This window comes from Equus przewalskii, chromosome 13, assembly GCF_037783145.1.
Source record: "Equus przewalskii isolate Varuska chromosome 13, EquPr2, whole genome shotgun sequence".
Lineage (NCBI taxonomy): Eukaryota > Metazoa > Chordata > Mammalia > Perissodactyla > Equidae > Equus > Equus przewalskii.
In genome coordinates this window covers 74,416,671-74,437,130 of record NC_091843.1, presented here as the reverse complement: position 1 = coordinate 74,437,130, position 20,460 = coordinate 74,416,671, and the positions used below count along the sequence as shown (strand labels likewise).

At 37.8% G+C, this 20,460-nt stretch overlaps 1 long non-coding RNA gene across 2 annotated transcripts in view; it reads right to left on the bottom strand.

Moving 5' to 3' along the window:
- Nucleotides 1-20,460, bottom strand: part of LOC139075156 (uncharacterized) — a 47,824-nt gene that overhangs the window by 6,625 nt on the left and 20,739 nt on the right. For both annotated transcript variants that reach the window (XR_011525277.1, XR_011525276.1), the window contains exon 2: nucleotides 74-257. This is a non-coding gene — a long non-coding RNA (uncharacterized lncRNA). The remainder of the gene's footprint in view (nucleotides 1-73; nucleotides 258-20,460) is intronic.

Sequence of the window (20,460 nt, the reverse complement as noted above, 5' to 3'; positions counted from 1 at the left end):
GGACATAGAAATTGTTCACATTCTGGATTTCCAGAAAAAGACATTTCTGCTCTTGGTTCAGTCCTTAATTTACCCTGCATTTGTTGATCTTCCATATGCCAAGTGCTGAATTGGTAGTCATGGCCACAGAGATAAAGAGATAAGTTCCATGATCTCTTGGAGCATCCCTTCGTGAGGTTTGGTATGTTCTCTTTCTTCGGATTCCATATCTCCTTGTAATAAATCTCCTCTTGATTCAAAGTGAGTTTAGCTGGTTTCTGTTGATACGAACCAAAAAGACGTAGTCTTTGTATGGCTAATATTTGTGTCTTCCATAGAACAAACCATGATACCTTAATACATTCTCTCATTGATGCTCAATAAATGTTTGTGCAATTAACTAAATTAATTAATGAACTCACTGATATCTATTTTTGATAATTCTATTATTCCCACCATAACTCTAGTGTTAGCTTCTAAGAACAAGGCATCTTGTGGTAACTTCCCCCAAACATTGTGTCATGCATCTAACCTACTTAAAGCAGAGCCCTCTAGCTTGCTTGCTTCAGGATGAGCAAAATCCTTTAAGCAGAGAAATTCTGAAAAGCAGATTGACATCAAACTTGTTTGCATGTTCCAAAGTAGACATTTCGAGCGTGTGGCTCTGCTCGGTTTTCTATGGGAAAGTCATATTCTGTTTCTTGCTGTATTAATTTATTGCTAGCCACCTTTGAAGATCTCTTTGTACTACTTATTTTCCTCTCACTTATTGAACAGTTACATCAGCTGAAAACACATCATGTTAGGAACAGTTAAGACATAGGTAATTACAAGTTTTGGTCATCCCTTTATTGTTGCAAAACACTCCCTCTAACCCAAAGTCCTGAGGCAAACAGTGACATGAACACAAAAATGTACAGAAGAAACCATAAAATGTACCTCTTACTGCCACACTTAGCACAGGGCAACAAAAGTTTCCATGAGCATTCCTAGGAACAAACTGCCTAGTTTAGAATCCTGGGTGTTGTCACACTCTGTCTCTGCAACTTCTGGAAGTTAGTAAACTTTCTACCCCTCGATCCTCAAACGTGTCACCTAGGGTTGCTGTAAGTCTTAAATAGTGTAATCCAAGTAACTCGTTTAACCCAACACTTTGTTCAAAACAAATGTTAGCTAGTATTATCTTTATTGCTATGAAATTTGTTTGCCCCAAGATGTAAAGAAAAGATAAGCACATATAATGATGTATGAAAATAACATTTCAAAGAGCAGCCACAAGATCCTCAGTCGTGGTCACCACAGGCCTGATCCCATGATTTGGTTTATGACTTACCCTCAGACTCCACACGCTATGAAAAGCTACTTTACGTTTGTGCATTCAAGTTTCAAAATGTAAATTGAAGGTGTCTATTGTCTCTTCTCTACAAAATTTGTACTTTGATATTCTGTTTTTCAAACATAATCACAACACTGATTAGTCATCTGTAGATTATGTTCTTTGAACCCTATGTCTTCAGAGTGGGGTTGAGTTGGGAATGAATCCCACATTCAGTCTGGCAATGAGAAGATGAGCGGATCCATATAGTTTTCAGCATTGTCTTCTAGGTTCCTAACCTTCCATTTATGTTCCTCTTTCCTCATCTCAATGGCAATTCCACACACACATGCAGAAGCATTGATTTTTCTGTTTCTTTCCACTATCTTCCCCCTACACACACTCATCATAAAAGGAAGAGATCTAATATCTGCCATTTATAGATGTTAAGTGATTGATTGACTGGTGACACTTGAGTGTGAATGAGTTTCTGTAAATGCCTAACCATAGTCAGGCCTGTGTATTTTAAGTCTTTTGTCTCTAATTATAGAATGAAATACTGTATCCCCATTAAAGCAATTTCAGGCATCTGCAGAAAGAAAGGCAAGAATGCTTCTGCAAGGTAAGGCCTACACTAAAGGTAAATCTGCTTGACTCCTTTTAGGATAATTGTGCATATGTTCAGAGGGGACATGAAGCCTCTCCTTGAAATGGCCTCTTGATCACTTAAGGAGAATGGGTCAGAAGGGGCTGATAGAGACCTGTTCCTGGGTGCCTGGTTGCTACCGTTTTCTGAATTCTCCACAGGCCTGGAGCCATCCTGTCCAAGACAAGTGTCTTTGTTGGCATCTCTTCTACAGAAGCTTTACTTGATTCTAAATCAAGTCAGACAATGGGACCAGAAGGCAAGTCAACAAGAGCACAGTACGTGGTCAGAAGAAGGAGCCAGAGGCAGGCTGTGGAGTGAGTTTAGGCCAGCAGTCAGTATCATGATGGTGCTCAAACGATGCTGAATGGAGATGTCTGCTCTCTGGATTAATAATATGCTCAAGAAGCCTGGAGCAGACATCAGGCAAAAATCCAAGCTAATAGCAAAAGGAAATGGAGACAAAATCTTCAGGATCAAGGTCCCAGGCAAAGCTGTGGTTTTCGGAAAGAATATGGCAGAATGAAAGTGCTGTTTTGGGAACCAAGACTAGATGAATCACCAAGATTCTAGTCCCTGGAAACAGTTACCACCTGGGGCTGAGGCAAGAGGGTTCTGTGCTCTGTGCTTTAGAGAACTCTTCTGGAGTCTTGCTCCAGCTGTGCTACTTCTCATGCAACAAGGAGCACTATGCTATGAAGACACACCCATCTGAAGCCTGCATCCATCCTTCTACATTCCTCTGAAATGGACCCAAGAGCTTGCTTTCTTGTCCGTTCTTTCAGTAACTGACAGCACAGCCTGCTTGGGCCCATTTAGTCTTTATCTGTGGCTATGAGGTCGATATTGGGGAAAAGGGGAAGACAGACAGAGCTTAAATGTGGACATGTGGCTACAATATACACCCATGTGCACACAAGACCCCTCAAGGTGCAGAACGAAGCTGGCACAGGGAGGAGAAGGAGGGAATGGCCAGGGGGCTTACATTTATATTCTTGGCCTAGTGCTTCTTAAACTTCCCTGACCAAAGAAAAACTTGACCCAAAAGCCTGAGATCTCCTTGAACTTCCGGGTAAGAAGAAGGAGGTTACAGTTCACCAGGTTAGAGGACTCCGAAGGTAAGAATCAATTGATCATTCCATTACTCTTCCCTTCAAAGCTGAAGGGCAAATCTCCTACTCTCCCTCTTTTCTAATTACAACCCTTTCTCAAGAGAATAACCAGAATTCTCTAAAGTATAGCATTTTACTTGTTTAATTAGTGCTTAATGTTCTTGAAAAGTTCCAGTTTGGGGATTGCAAAATCAAATGCCTTAGGGCCCAGGATGGGGAAGACCCTGTAGTAACTTCAGGGTACAGGAATCACCCAATGGCATTTATATTGAAGGAAAACAAATTTAAGAGAATAGAAAGAATTTAGGTCCACTAGTGCGCCATTTCTAAACAAAACTTCTTCCTCTTCTTGACTTGCCAGAATACAACCCTATACTTTCTTTGGTATTTCTGGAAATGAAGTTTCTGTCAAAAAATTGTGTTATTAGGACACATCTTTTTATTAATTAGCATAATCTATTATTTGTGTTCTTAGTTTGCTGTGCTCCTCATTACTAAATCTAGCAGAAGAAAAATATATGTTTAATAAGGATGTTGCCCGTAATTCTGTCTCTATCTGTGAGCCACCATGCTGCGTATGTCCTAGAATTAGTCTAGTTAAAACACACACACACATATACCGCTCCTTGCTTTGATATAAATAGTTTTTCCCACAAGCACATGAACATTTTGAAATCACAAAAGAGATGTTTAATATATAAGATTGCTCACTTAGCAAGTTGAGTCTCAGAAAAACTATGAACAGTACAATTATTAAATAATGAAACCAAAATTTAAACAACCAAACCAGAATGGATGCAACAAAGTTAGTGTTGCCAATTTCAAATTAGTCACTTTAGGAAGATAGATATTTATTCCACCATTTAGAATATTTTTGGACGTCCTCTTTTGGGAATTTTTGGGTACCTTTGGTACAAATCCTTTGATATACCCTTAGAGATGGTGAATCTTCATCAGCTGAGGTCAGATTTTATTTTTAGAGAGAGCAGAAAGCAAATGAAAGCTAAGTCTGCTGAATGAGGTAAGTTATCAAGCTGAGTCGTTCCACTTCTCATCAAAATCAAAGCATGCTTATAAATCGCAGAGCGGTGTGTGGATGTGGCTTTATATGTTTCTACTAGCATTGAAGACAGTTTTGGATAAAAGTTACAAATATTTCTTGATTGTCCTCAGAATATGTGACTAGCTTCCAAAGATAATGATTTTGAAGAAAATTTACATTTGAGTATACAGCTTTTAATACGTTTTCTAAAAAGTAGAAAGACATTAGTTTTTGTTCTCACACTGTACGTCAAAATGAATTCTAGGTGAATTAAAAATGTGCTTTTTAAATTAAACCATAAAAATCTAGAAGAAATTGCAAGTGATTAGCTGATATCATAACAAAGTGAGAAGCTTTAAGGAACACACTGATATAATTGATGGTTAAAAAATAATACGTTAGAAAAAATGCACTTAGAAAATTAAAAAACAACATATTGAATAAAGAGGTTTAGTAAATTCACACAATTTTTAAATGAAGATACTTAAGTTGCTATACTCAGTGAAAGGAAAGAACCACTCTCCTAGCCTATGGGAGTATAAACTGGCATGACTTTCCTCTAGGGCAAATTGGTGATATGCAAAAAACGCCTGGAAAACGTGTATACTCTTTGACCTATAAGAATGTATTTTAAGGAAATTGTTATGAATGTGCATAAAGATGTATATATTCAAGTAAGTTCTTTGTACTAGTGAAGGAAAAGAAAATAATCTGATGCCCAACTATAGAGGATTAAATTAGTAAATTTTGGTATTTCCATATAATAGGATAATTAATAACAAGAAAATGTTTATCATAAACAGGTTGTCAAACGATAACACAACTACAGCCATGTTACTTCTTTAGACAGACATTTAATCTGTTTTCAAATACTCTAAACTCAATCACTTAATGAGAAACAGGCCATTGGCACTGTGTGTGCATGTGTGTGTGTGTCACAAATTTCTACTTTTGAAGCGCTCCTATGCCGGCTCTGTTGTAAGCTCTCTTCATTTCCAGAAGTTTTTCTATTTGTGGGAGTTTTCTCGCCAGCAATGCCGTGCCCTTTAGTCCACCTCAGAAAGAAGACACGCGGGCACCTCTCCTGCCGCCCGCCCAGAGCTGCCTTCTTTGGTGGGCACATTGAACTGCTTTACTCTTTCCTTTTGGGAGATGAAATTTCTACTTTCTGAGACATTCAGAGTAGGTGATTTAAAGCTTGTGATTATCACTTCAGGATTGAGTCTGTTTTTAATGACAATTTAAATCACAGAGAACAACACTGCCCAATCTACTGATATCCTTTCTAGACCAGATGACCATTTAAACTCTATCTTTCTGCAGATCTTTGCACCTTTTCACATGTGTTTTCTTTTAGTTAAAGCTAAGAATATGATTTTGATTACCCATTTATTTTAGTGTGTTAAAGCTTGAGCTCCTTCATCATATTTCAGTTTTGTTTAATAGCTTATAGGGGTTAAAATACCTTCAAGGCAATATCCAATGCTGCCTTCAGCTACATAATGGAGGGCATTTTCTCAGTACTTGGGAATAACATTCCCCAAAGAGGACCTTTTAGAAATGTTAAGTCTTAATTAGAACAAAGGGTTTTTTTAAGCTAAAAAGAGGCTATTGAGAAAAGGATGATACTGAAAAACTCGGGACATTTTTTTAAAGTTTCGTTGAAAAGTCACATTCTTCTATGCTTTTCAAAAATATTGGGAGAATAATTTTAATCACCAGATTTATATTGTGGACACAAGAGGAGGTAAAATATATGCCATGTTTCATTTACTTACTAAAGCTCTGGAAAATCAAAGAACTTATTTTGAATTTTGCTAAAATGAAAAAATTCTATCTAAGCTGTAAGTGTAATACAGTTATATTTCTCACTTTGGCAAAAGGTGATTTCAGAGGAGCAGTGTAGACCAAGGATTGAAATCACGGACTTTATAGTCAGACATAAAAAGCCATTGGAGCCGTGGTCCTGCCACAGATTACCTGTGTTACCTGGGCAAACTGTTCTATTTCCTCCCAGGTACAAAAGGCATAATAATGCCTATCTTGAAAGTTGGTTAAAAGGTAAATGAAATAACATATAAAGGACTTTGCAGAGTTCCTGGTTGATAATCAACACTAAATAAACAGTAGTTGTCATTATTATTACTAATACTAGTTTTAACACTCACTAAATATCACATTGTTCTCCTTTTCTGAATTGCCTCTTCACTAAGTTAGGCTGCCTCTCCAAGATCCACTTCAATTTTGACTTTTTTCCTAAGACTCCCTTGACTTTTCTGGCTTTTACTGATCTCTCTAATTGCTTACCCCTTAACCCAAATTAATCTAATTGCTTAGAATTGTAAACTCTAGAGATCAATATAATACCTTCTATTGTTTCCAAATTCCTTAAAATTTGTTTATTATATCCTTGTTCTAGTTATTTATTGCTATATAATAAGCCCCAAAACTTAGTAGCTTAAACAACCATTTTATTACGTGTCATGATTTTTGTGGGTCAGGAATTCAGACAGGCTTTGGCCAGGCAGCTCTTCTACTTTACAGGGCGTTGGCAGAGTGACTTGGTGGTATTCAGCTGGTAGACAGACTGGTACGGAGGGTCAAAGATGAGTTTACTCACACTGTTTCCTTGGTGGGGTTGGCGGGAGGAGTGGGCTCAACTGGCACTGTCAATAGGAGTGCCAGTGCCTAAATATGGAGTGTGAATGTCATCTCTCCAGTATAGTGGGCTTGCAGTAATTGTTGGGTTTCTTCTACATCAGCTCAAGTCACCAAGTACGTGGCCCTATATGTCTAAGTCATATAGCCACTCCATTATTGCTTGAAGCAGTCACAAGCCCACCCAGATCCACGGAGAGGGGACATAGATCCCACCTTTCGATGGGAGGACTGTCAAAGAATTTGTAGCCATGGTTTAAAATTACCGCAATCTTCTATGATACAAAGAGTCCTTTGAGAATAGAGACTATGTCTTCATCATATTTATATAATCAATGATGTCTTATAGGTCGGGAGATATTTAATAAATAAAAAAATTATAAAGGAATAAACTTTTTAAAAAATGACTAAAAACTTAGCCTTTGTTCATATTTTCTATGGTTAAGAAAAGTCAGAGTTATTTTGAAATTTTTCATACCAAACCATACTGAATATTTCCTTATTACTGTTTCCTCATCCTTATTAGTTTGTGTCTCAATCTCCTTTCTTTTTCTCTTCTCACATATGTGTGTGTGTGTGTGTGTGATCTGAAGTCAGAAGATGTGTTTTTTTTCTACCAATAACTCTGTGTAAACCACTTCTTTTCTTCACAGCCATTAAATTAGACAACATTTAAAGTTTCATACAGCTCTAAGACTCTGTGTGTTTACTATTCTTATAATAATATTGAGAGAGAGGCATGGAGTGGTAGAAAGAGTGATGTTAGTGGAGTCAATAGGATATGGATGTTTGTTCCAGACCTGCCATATGCTAGTGTTGTAACTTTGTGGGATAACAATAATTTCTCTACTAAGTTCCCAAGGTTGTGGTAAATTCAGTGAGATAATATATATGAAAAATACTGATAAACTATAAAGAGTTGCATGAAATGGCTGGGAAACATTTCTCTGCTTTCTTCTTCTTTTTTTTTTCTTTTTTGGAAGATTGGCCCTGAGCTAACATCTGTTGCCAATCTTCCTTTTTTTTCCTCTCCCGAAAGCCCCCAGGATATAGTTGTATATCCTAGTTGTAAGTTCTTCTATATGGGATGCCTCCACAGCATGGCTTGATGAGGCAGTGCTAGGTCCCTGCCTAGGACCCCAACCAGTGAACCCTGGGCCTGTGAAGCTGAAGGTGCAAGAGCTTAACCACTCGTCCTCAGGGCCGGTCCCCTCTCTGCCTTCTTAAAGAGGTGGAAGGAGAACTTCATATGGAGTTTGAAGCAACTTTGGAGGGTATCTATGAACAGGAAGCTGTACTGGAATATCTCTAGCTCCAGAATCTGCTACTAAACCCAGCCCATGTAAATATCACCCTCTGTCCTTACTTGGATGCTGCATTTCTAATCATTGAATACATGCATATTGTCAGGGAAAGGCACTGATAATTCAGCTGCTGAGCCAGTATAGAGAAGTTATTCATTACTGGGTTCAACCCAAGGTCAAAAACATCAAACCCTAGCCATTAAACAAAATGGTGACAGGCAGGGTAGTGATGACCCAGAGTGAATATATTGCTCATAGGAAGCAAGGTCAGGAATACAGCAGGCCTGAAAAAGGTTGCTGAGTCAAAGTCAGGAAGAACCAGCCTATAGTCCAGAGGTGTATGTGAAACAGCACGTTCCAGATGGAGTAGGGAAGGACAGCAAAGGGGAGGCCAGCCACCAACAAACAGCAGAGGCTATGGAATCTTCAATGTCTGACTGTCTTTGAAGCTTTGCAAGTTTTGTTTCTTTCCTCCAAAACTCCCTCTTACCCCCATCTAGACTTCTTTACCTCGACAAATCTGGTGAAGACGTAGAAAGGAGTATATTCTCTCTTTCCTGCTGAGAAAGTCAGCTTGTTTTGGCTTCCCAGGCTCAGAGTAGGAACTGGGCTCACTTTGTGAAATCCATCTCCTCAGTCAGCTTCAGGCTCACTACATTTTAGACATATTATACTTTAACATTCCCATTGGAAGGATGCTGAATCCAGTAGGTTTAAGGACTGTAGAAACTTTTAGAAATTAGTGCTTGTGCTCTCAGCAATGAGAACGGTTTTCAAACAATGCTTCAATTTGTCTAGGCTTAACAGAAAACATCACTTGTGTCAGGGCAACATATAAAATGTGTAGCTTCTAGTGCCTGGCTATGAATGGCACTGTAAAGGTCTGGTTGTGGGGCTATAATGTGTGATCATGTATGAAGATGTAGAAGGGGGTGGCTGATTTCTGCATCCTGTTGTCCTTAGAGGTGGTTCCAGAAATACCCACCCAGAGATGAAAGTCAAGCAAGGGTCATGCTCCACCTTGCCTTTGTTTATGACACCTTTCTGCAGCCCGCTTGTTGGCCTGGCGCTGCAGAGGACTCTCCTGCAGCTCTGGGTGTCTGGGAAATGCCTGTTTCATTAAGGCTCCTGAACCCTATCACGTTACACTTCAGAAGGAGTGACCAGCTTACTTAAAACAAAGAAGCTTTGACCTTTCTCCCCTTCTGAAACCAAAAACAGATGAAGTTAAAGTGACTCATTTCCGGCTTTTAAATACGCTCTAAGAAATATTTTTTCAAGTAGTTTTGGGCCTCGGGGGTTTTTTTGGCCTTATTTTTAGTTTATATTTTTACATAAATATCTTATTCCCTTCTCGTCCAGGTCAACATATTTACTACTAATATTCATAGTGAAGCTCGCTGTACTTTTTTTTCCTTCTAGATTTCTTATTTTCTTCTTCTTCTTCCTTTTTTTTAATCCGAGTTGTTTATAACCATGACCCTTGATCCTCCAAGTCTTAAAACAGCTTGGCTTTCAGCAGCTAAATCTGACAAGGTCAGCATTTTTCTGTTTATTCTGAGAATACTATTTACCCTCTGGGGTTTTTAAAAGCAATTCTGTAAACCATCACTTGGAAAAAGTTTGTAGCATTCGTAGAGACTTCTATAAAGTTAGATCACAATACGTGACAACTTCTCACTCTGATTTTTGAACTCGGGGACAGTCATCTCTACCTGAAAATTTTGTGTCTAAGTGGCTACACTAACCAAAACTTTTAAAGTAAAATTATAGATTTAAAATAATCGAAATGGTCTAAATAGAATTGATTTCACTTCAGTGCATTGCCCTTGCCACCTTAAATCAAAAACTAATCAAATAATTCTTGCATTTTGCCCTTCAGAAAGTATCTCCATTATGAATTGCATGATAAATTACATTATTTATTTTAAGTTATGAATTAGGATAAAGAAAGGAAACAGATCTTTTCAATAGTCAAGCCATAGAACAAATCTACTTTTGATCAGATTGTAAATTGTGAGGCATTTGGGAATCATAACTTGTGCTTAAGGAGACAAAAGCTGTTTCTGAACAGGCAAAATCAAGAACGTTATTTAGAAAGAGACTAACATATTTGTCAAAGGTTCAAAGATAATCCACCCGGCCTGGATACAGTTCTGCATTCACTAGAGCTCCTGCGAACGCCTCTGCTTCTGCATGAGCACATCAGACCCTAACAACCCTTGGGATCAAGCTGAAAATGTAACTTTCTAGCTGTTTAGTTTCAGTACAGAAGATGTCTCCACTAAACACAGAATTCCCCTCCATCAGGCCAGGACAGTGAAGTCAAAGTGTATAATATATTCAAATCTCCTTAAGAAGCCGCCGATGCCCTAGACTGTGAGAAGAAAATTTTAACTCCAGCAAATGCCCTGCTAGTTCAGAATGTACTGCATTAACAAACAGACATCTTTTTAGTGGTGGATGCTGATTGGAGAAGGGGAGAGGACTCTCAAGCCATGGAGAATGTTTTATGGTTTCTTCAGAGAGAGTAAGGATGCTTGACTCTGGCTCAGGAAAATCAAGGAGCAGGTGGTGCCTGGGAGGATAAACATTGCTAAGTCTGCATTTATTCCTTTTACTCTAACTGTACATTAATTCAATAAGATGGTCTAATAAAATAATGCATTTTTCAAAATGCTTAGCTGGCATTTCGGGAGCGGTGGGCATTTTTATTATTTACCAAGGAATGCATTTTGAAGGAATTGGTGAATAAAGTCAGTCGCGCTGTAGGCTGCTCTGGCCTCCAGGGGTCACCCTTCCCTTTAATGACTACAACAATAGTCTGAGGCCCCACCCTGAGGGACTTTGGTCTTTTAGCAATTTCTCGTGCCCTAGTAACTCTGAGAATCCAAGGGATTGCTTCTATGTTCAAGAATGTTGTCACTTTCGCCCTCAGCCAGCCATCTGTCTCTGGCCGCTGCCACACCCTTCTGCTGGCAACCTCTTGCTGCCCGACTCTGACTTTCCTAAAGCCATTTCTGGCCCTCACGCCACTTTGCACTAAGTGAGGACATGGGTTTATCGCATTATTCCCTACAGCACAGTCAGTAGCAGCCTGGGATATTTAACAAAACTTTGCTGAAGTCTTAGGGATAACAGAAGGGAAGAAATTACAAGGGAAAAATAGAAAGGAAAGAAATATAGGACAGGATACTAGATTTGTACGACCTCCCCAGAATGTGTACATCTCCACAGGGGTTCCCTACTAAATGTTTCTCCTTTACACACACACGCAAACGCTTTGTACTTCATGTCACACTGGCTAGCCTACTTCTCTCTCATCTGGAATCAAGACTCTCAAATCCTCTGTGACTGCCACAGAGGGCAAAATTTATTTTGCTGAAAGGAAACCTGATGTGATCTGCAAAGAATATAGCCCTTTATATTATCATCTATGCCAGCTTCTCCCTCCAATGTCTCAAATTTTCTCATCCCAGAATAAATCTTTGCTTTATCTTATGTTAATTACGATGAGGAGGCGGGAAGCTGTGTGATTTAACAGGCAGGATGTTTCTGGATTCTAGTCATTCATTTTCAACAAATATTGGCATCTACCTGGGTAGCCTGTTCCACTGGGGAGTTAGTGACAAAACTGAAGCACCCAGGGTGATTTAAGGAGAGGTTCTGGTATCTTGAGATCACTCAGAATCAAAAGAAAGAAGTGAATAGCAGAGTCACAAGTATAAAAGGATAAGGCAAGGCCTGGATTCAGGAGGCTGGCGGGTTAATCACTGTAGACTTTAGACAGTGTAGACTGAGGAACTATTAGGAATTAGAAAAGACGGTGACCCTTCTGGCAGGAAAGCAAAGACGAGAGGGATCGTGTATGGGAAGCAGGAGATGGAAAAGAAAACTGCAAAACTGATCTCAAACTAAGATTTTTAACATACTGTGTCTCCTCAGTGAAATGGATTTCCTTGTTAAAGGCGAGAGATTGATTAGAAAAACCCCGGGTGACCAACTCTGGCTTCACCAGGGGCAAAGAGCAGAGACGTGAAATCAAATTTCTCCGAGGTCTGCCATGGTGCGTTCACCTGCCCTCTTCTCCAGGGATTTAAATCAGGCATTTGGGAGGGGGCAATAATTGGTGTCCTTGCAAACCAGTATAGCTAAAAGATTTGTTCACATTTATTCAAAGCAGGACCTCATGAGGGAATGATTAAAAAGGAAGTTTCCTGTTGTTGGCAGCTTTCACCTCTGACCCAAACTTGAATACTTTACTCAGCAAATCAAAGACATGGCTGCGAAGATGTTCTGGTGACCAGCTATTGTTATTTGACCAGCTCATCCCCACACCAGGTAGCGTTTCAAAGTATCTCTCCCAACAGTATATAACCTTCCTTGGAAATTTTCTAATAAATTTAATTCTTGCAGCTTGTTAGTTTCCCAATGATGTCCTACTGTCCCTTAGAGACATGGGCCGTGGGTACCATCTAGCTGGTCCACCTCTCAACTGGACTTTGCCACTCATGCCACTGCCACTTGGAGCTACTGACGTCGACACCGTTGAACACTTGTCCCTCATTCGCTACTTCTCCACATCATAGCAAACAAGCTGCATTTCAGAGCACAAGATCTTTCCTTGTGAGGTTACCCACTAAATGCTGTTGAATTGAAAGGAATAGAAGTGGTAGGTCTCAGTGCACAAAGGACTGTAGAAATGGAGGCCAAGATGCACAAGACGTATATACAAAATATTCCTGAGCTTCAGTCGTCGGGGTGTGATAAGTCAAATGAAGTTTGGGACCACTTCTTTGTGTTGCTATGTCTTGAGAAGATATTTAAGAAATTTTCCTGAGAAATATGCTGCCTTCTGACTTATTTAGTAAGGAGAACTTTGGACTTCTCAACCCTGCCATTTCATTAACATGGTTTGCATGTAAACTTCTAATTGGTTTCTTTATACTCACTTTGAAAATGAATATATTCTTCTGCATTAACATTTTATATAAAATCATGGTCTAGACATGTACATGTACTGCTAAAATTAAATCATCAATAATCACTATCTAAAATGAATTACATCCCAAAAGCTCTGGCTAATGATTTATCTCTTCTTCACGGAACCGATCTCTATCAGATTGATTTATGTAGCAGCCAATCATGTTTCAGTAAACCACAGCATGCACATGCATCTTTAAGTGATGATAAGCTGTGACTGTCCATTTATTTGTACAACACTAGCAACAAAAAAAAAAAAGAAGGAAAAAGAAAGTCCCAACCTCTTTCAAAAGCTTCACATGATGACCAAATCCTCTAAGAAACGATAATGGCCAAGTCTATATCAAATTTCAGAACAACTGATATAGTACCAAGCATATGCAAAAAAATTAAGCAAAAATGGTGAACATGAAAATGGTGACGTTTGATACAGAAAATTCTTTGCCTTTGCATGTTTACATTATTTGCTTTGATAGCAAGGTACCTTTTTGCACATTTACATTATTTGCTTTGATAGTAGATGCTTTTGTTAGTTGTTGAAGTGATTGACAACCTCATGCTGTTCTATTTAATTGCCTTTTCTGCAATGCAAGGTTCTGTGTTTAGAAGACGCTGTTTCATAAATAAATCCAAAGTGTGTGTGTGTGTGTGTGTGTGTGTGTGTACGACAGAGGTTTCATTTCTCAAGCCAATTCTGTAACTCTTCAGCTACAGCTGTCGCCATTTTTATCTGTATTTACACTAGAGTTCTTTCTCATCCTTCATGTTTTTTGCCTTTTCTACGTTTAAGGAGATTAATGAATCTCCTCAAGAGAATGAAAGCTTTTTCATACAGCTCTTTATGTTTCAGAGAACAGTAGAGGTACTGGACATATAATGTTTTAGCAAAATATGTAAAATGTTCAAGTTTTCAAGGCCTAAACAATTATTCCCCACAAGACTATTTCTAAGATTGAAACTCGGTAAGGATTTTGCATTCTGCTGAATTTACATTCTAGCTCTTGAATGTGTTCTCTCAATTAATAAAGTCCAAGTAGTAATTTTTTTTCAGTTAACAAAATATAACCTAAAAATATTACTATTAAAGGGTTTGTCATATGATTTCAAAAATCTCTCATTGAGAGATTGGTCAGTATTGCTGTGGTAGACAATGCATGCAGCTTAATATTGTTAAGATCTTTAGCAATATTTTTTTTTTACTTAATCCAAAAATTAAGTTCAAGCAATTCTTTAAAGTAACTTATTAGTATTATGATGTCTTACTGTACTTGTCTTCAGGATATAGTTCAAGATGGTTATTATTCCTGTTTCTTCAATTTAGTCATGCTTGATTATTTGTCATAGGTCTCCATGATTTTTAACACATTTGATAACAAATTCTGCAAAGATTCTACAGGTCAACACACTTGGTATAAATGCTATGGTGGCTTTCCCCCCAACCCTCTGTTGTGAACTTAAGTTAAAAAGACAGTGATTTTCGAGGCAAAGAGATATAGTAATGAAGCTCAGACTGCTTTCAACTAGTTTGAGAAATAAAAGTTGGATCAAGTGTGATTGATTCAATTTAAATGAGGCAGAGTGAAGTAGAGAAAATACCTAAATTTAAATCCTGACTCTACCACTTGTAGCTGTGTACTTGTGTAAATCTCTTCACCGTTCTGAGTTGTTTCTTCATCTATGAAATGGAAGTAACAACATCTACTCTATAAGAAACAGCCAACCCTGGATGACCTGCAAGGGAGGGAGTCAGGAGAATAAATGGGTAACCCCGACTCCCCACTTTCTGAATCTCCCCTCTCATTGTCTAAACTCCACTCAAATCCAGAGGGCAGGGAGCCTACCGATGCTGTTCACAGGGCAAGTCTCCAGGGCAGAGAGTAGGGTGGAGAATGGTGAAGAGTAGATTATGAGAGTGAAGCGGAAAATATCAGTCTAGATATGAAGGAACGGAAAAAGGCCCTAAAATAGAGACCACACTGAGAATTGTATTTTGATAATATAGTCAGAGCAAGACTATGGAGGAGGCAACACATGGATGGAGCTCTAAAGAGTGAGAAGGAGGGGCCGGCCTGGTGGCACAGTGGTTAAGTTCACACACTTCGCTTTGGTGACCTGGGGTTCACAGGCCTGGATCTTAAGCCCAGATGTACACACTGCTCATCAAGCCATGCTGTGGCAGCATCCCACGTACAAAATAGAAGAAGATTGGCACAGGTGTTAGCTCAGCGACAATCTTCCTCAAGCAAAGAGGAAGATTGGCAATGGATGTTAGTTCAGGGCCAATCTTCCTCTCAAAAATAAATAAATAAACAAATAAAGTGTGAGAAGGAGGGAACTGTATAATGAGATAGGCAGAAAGAACAGCATTGCCAATGGCCCTAAGGCAGGAAAGAGCTCCTTGTATGATGTGATTTGAGAGAAAACCTTGTGGCTGATATAAAATTAAAACAAGTGGAGAGAAAAGGCACCCAATTCCAGAATAGGAAGAAATGGAAGTCAAGTAGTTACAAGAATATTTGGGAAAGTATGAAGCAGACTTTTCCTGGGAGAGGAACCAAGGGAAATGGAGTTGGGTCAGGGAAGGAAGAAGACATGCATGTTCCTGAGTATTAGTGAATTAATTTTCTGCTCTTCCCAGATAAGATTTTAATTTTTAATCAAGTCTTTCAATAAGTTTAGTGAGATTTTCAAATACTTTTGACACTAAGGAGATACTTTTGGATTTGCCCCCTCAAATTGTATCACATAACCAAGCTATCACCTACTGATCCAACTTACGCAAGGCTGGTTCTGATTAATAATTCTCCATAGATCCAAAATACCTGAATTAAAATGTACTTAAAACAAGGCTGGCAAAGCCAGTGACATAAGCATTGCTTACATACTAGCTATTTTAGAGTACCCACATCATTGCTTCCTTGGTTCAGAAAATTAAGAACTATACATTTATTTGTTCTCAATATTATTTTTTTAAATTAAGAAATCTGATATTATTGATGATCAAAAATGAGCTGTCTTGGGCTGGCCCCATGGATTAGTGGTTGGGTTTGGCATGTTCCACTTCAGTGGCCCAAGTTCACAAGTGTGAATCCCGTGCGCAGACCTACACCACTTGTCAGCCATGCTGTGGCAGCAACCCATGTATAAAATGGAGAAAGATTGGCACAGATGTTAGCTCAGGGTTAATATTCTTCAAGCAAAAAAGAGGAAGACTGGCAACAAATGTTAGCTCAGGGCTAGTCTTACTCAGGGGGGAAAAAATGAGCTGTTATTTTATTGGTCTACAAAGCACTGGGAAAAGTAGAGACAGAATTTATACAAATTTCTAAGGATATAACTTTAGTTTTAAAAGAAGACTACTGAAAGGTATTTTTGAGCCATTAAACTAAAACCTCATTCTTGTACTGTGCATGTGTATTTCATACTGACCTGTTTGGTTATTTTTTTCCCAAAAAAAATGGCATAGAACTTTCAAATTGTTGGGATTTTTAATCCCAGAATGCATTTATTTCTCTTGATATAAGGAATGTAATTGGTGTTATACTTAATTCTATAAACAATGTTTAATCTATTATATTCAAAATATACCAATGATATCAACATTCAATGATGTAAATATATATCCTCATGTGAAATTGAAGTCAGAACATTTAAAACATTTGCTCAAAGTCACGTAACAGGTAAAGGACACAACTGAAACTTGAGTTGAGAAATGATTGGCGAAAATCATTTTCTCACATCCCTTATTTGCAGTACTTTGAACCTCCTTCTGAGGGCATCAGAGTCATTAATAAAACTCACAATAGCCTCAATTCCCCTGTGAAAAAGGTGAAAAGTTGTTCATATGGTAGTATTTCACGATAACGTTGGTAACGACCAAGCGAAATTCAGATAAAGATAAACTAGGAAACTTCACCATGACTCATGTTACAAAGTGGCCTCACTTATGGGACCCAAACACTCTTCATAGTTTGTAATGCTATTGTTTCTGTGACTGATTGTTGGGTTTGTATGACTATGAACAACTGAATATTACTAATTTGAATCAATTCATCTTTGAAATGCTTTGGGCTCCCTTTCTATGCCCATCTGAAAGCCACACTTTCTTCAAGGCTATGCTAATTTTCCACCTAATCCATTTAGGCTTCCTGACTATAGAAAGATATCATTATTTCTCCCTCTTTGCTGACCATACTCCATGTTACTTTAGGCATTACTTTTCCCCTAATGAGTACCATCTTAGGAGATAAATCCAGGTGCCTATCTTACTCTAAGAGGCAGAAGCAGTTTGGACTCCCTCTGCAGAAACGTCCCTCTTACCTCCACATTACAGCTCTTCATTTAAGTCTGGCCAACTGGATCCTCTTTACTGGGACTTTGAATCCTGAGCAGAGTAATCCAAGAACAGAGTACAAGAACAGAAGAAAAGGCTAGAAGCACTCATTTTAAAGGACTACCTCAGAAGCATATATAGGAATTCAGTCAATATCTACTGAATTAGATATCAATGAGAAGAGTACATAAGAAAAGAAAGTGATCATTAAGTAAGAAAACTTCATTGAGTTAGTTTCTAATAAAATCTGAAAACATCAAAATGCAGACTATACATTAACCACAATATCTTCTATAAAATAAAGCCTGATTCATGTTGAAATTCTATCATTTTTTGTTAAACACTAGACTGAAGACTTTTATCTCATTGTTAAAGTCCATTAATAAGACCAACAGAAGAGAGAGGAATGTGGAATTAATAGTCAAAGGAAAGTGAAGTAATAAAATGGAGTTCGTCATGCCCCATGGCCTTTTTTGCAATATTTTAGTGCATTCCTTTGATAAGCAAATACCAAGATCACATTGCATTCATAACACACTAGGAACTTACACAAATAAAGATTGATTTCATTTTTTATTATTCGAAGATACTAAATGATTCCCTCATAATGCTTGTGAACAATATAGTTTGGGGTATCTGGAAAGTTCATTGTGTTGTCAATGATTTTCACAAATAAAAGAATACATAAAATGCAGAAAGCAGTGTGTAGGGGTATAAATAAACCTTAGAAGTATTAATTCCTGCCTACTGGCACAGAACTTTACTGTTTAAAAGCACTTTAATGATTGTGGTTCAAATGATTTATATTATATGAAAAGAACTACCATAGAGGAATTAAATAAATGATCTTCAAACACCACTCACACATACAACAGTTAGAGACACAACATTTTCAAAAAAAATTCATTTTATTCACTATATATGTCATACAATATACTACAATATGTATAGTATATTATAGATAAATATAAATTATATATATATAAAACTTTTTTCAATAACTTTGGCATAAGGACATATTTCATTTTTTTCCCAGAGCAAGTAAATGTTGGCTTTTTATACACAAAGGATGATAAGGATAATGTTGAAATATTACTTTTTGCAGTAATGTTTAAAGCATTTGGCTTTCCTAAATAATTCATGTAATTTTTCCTCTGTTAATACCCATTTGTATAACTGCGTATGATGAAAGTTAAGAAGTGCCCCATTAGGAGGGGATGAAAGGCTGGCAATACTTGAAAAATTATAAACTAAACAGAAGTGATGGTTATAGTCCCCCTTTCACATAAAAAATCATAAAGTATTTCCTGTTTTGTCCCATTTCTCAGTTGGAACATACTCTCATAGAGGGAACATGAATAGATTAAAATCTAACTTTTTTCTTCTTTAAGAAAACATAAGCATAATCACTTTTGATTTCTTTTAAGTAGTTCAATAAACAATGAGTACTATTTTAAAACTACAGGCATTCCATGGGAATCTCCCTGGAAAGAAAGAACTTATATCGAATGTCATTTTATGAGTTAAGTTTATGGAAAGCTATAATCTTTTTGCAATAAAGAGTGCAGTAAAAACTAATTCATACGTGTCCCTTTTCATCCAGCGTATACAGGAGACTCAAATTATTTCTGTTGAAAATGTCCTAAGGTGATTTTTTTTTTTTTTTTTTTTTTGGTGAGTAACAAGGGGACGTTAAAATTGCAGGTACTTGCCAGGAGTTTCCTTAATTTGCAAATGATCTGCTTGATGCTGAATGCATTGGGATATCTTAGTTTTTTCAGATCATTACCCATCATGAGAGGGCTCTACACCATAGACAAAAAGAGTGTGGAGATAGAGAGAGGAGAGCAAGCAGAAGGTTACTCAAACCAAGTTCTTCTCTTCAAGAACTGGAGAACTTTTATGGTGATTTTAGGAGATCCTACCCAGAGATAAAGGAATAAAATACTAAGGATATAATAACATCCCAAGATCTTCTAAAGTTAGGGAGGAGGTAATGGGAAATTATGAAGGGTTAGCCGCACATATACTTCTGTATAGTCCAGAGCCAAATTTACCAAAAGTACATTGATGTATCTTGAGAATTGTTACCTTCCCTAATATATGTTATTTTTGATGTCAGTATTTATTTCCAGGTCATCCTTAGCAGTAAAAACCTAAAAACAAAGGGCCCTGTGCATTTGTTTCAAGGTTATGAGGGAAGAGAAGCGGGGCCTCTGTACCATATTCTGGAGGTGTGTGGGGAGGAGCTCCAGAAGATCGAAACGTGCTGGGGAAGCAGGAGAAGAGAAAAATGAGTCAATCACTACTCATTGTGATCTTCCAGAAGAAGTAAAAAGGGGAGGAGAATAAGAAGTCCAGAATGCAATAATGTTCCCTTATCAATAATATTTATTAACGTTTGTTTTATTCTGTCTCTACCTTTTTAGGATTCTAGGTTTCATAACGAATAAGAGTATATGGACAATAAGCTGTTAATAACTTTATGCTGGAATAGTGTTTTGCTTTTGTACGGCACACATTTGTACATATCAGCTTATTTCATATTCATATCCATCGACCACATTTTATGAGTCAGAAAAATGAGGCTTAGAAATACTAGTTTATAGACTTATTAATTGGAGAAACAAAGACTAAAATCTCAGTTTCTAAGTTTCTATTTTACTTTGAATCAAATAAATGTGTTTGGATATAACTCTTTTCCTCTGAGTAGAGAAGAACAGGAAAGATCTCCAAAATAATGCTAAATCTAAAATATTGTAGTCAATGTGTATTACATTATGGAGATTTCGGCATGAATAATTATTGGCTGCCTTATTGAGATCTACTTTTGCTCATCCAATCCAACAACTAAACCCTTAAAAAATAATCTTGGCATTTGTTTTGGTTTTCTTGAAGCAGAGGGCGCAGTACTGTCCTGGTGCGTACCCCTGCAAATGTTCTGAAACTTCCTTTAGCTCTTCAGTCTCCCAAACATTCCATACACAAGTCAAAGTGCCTGATGTCTCTCGCTCTCTCTTTCTCCTTCCTAGCCACTAAGCATCATATTGCTCTCCCCTTGGTCTCCTCCTTCTAGATCCTTGCTGCT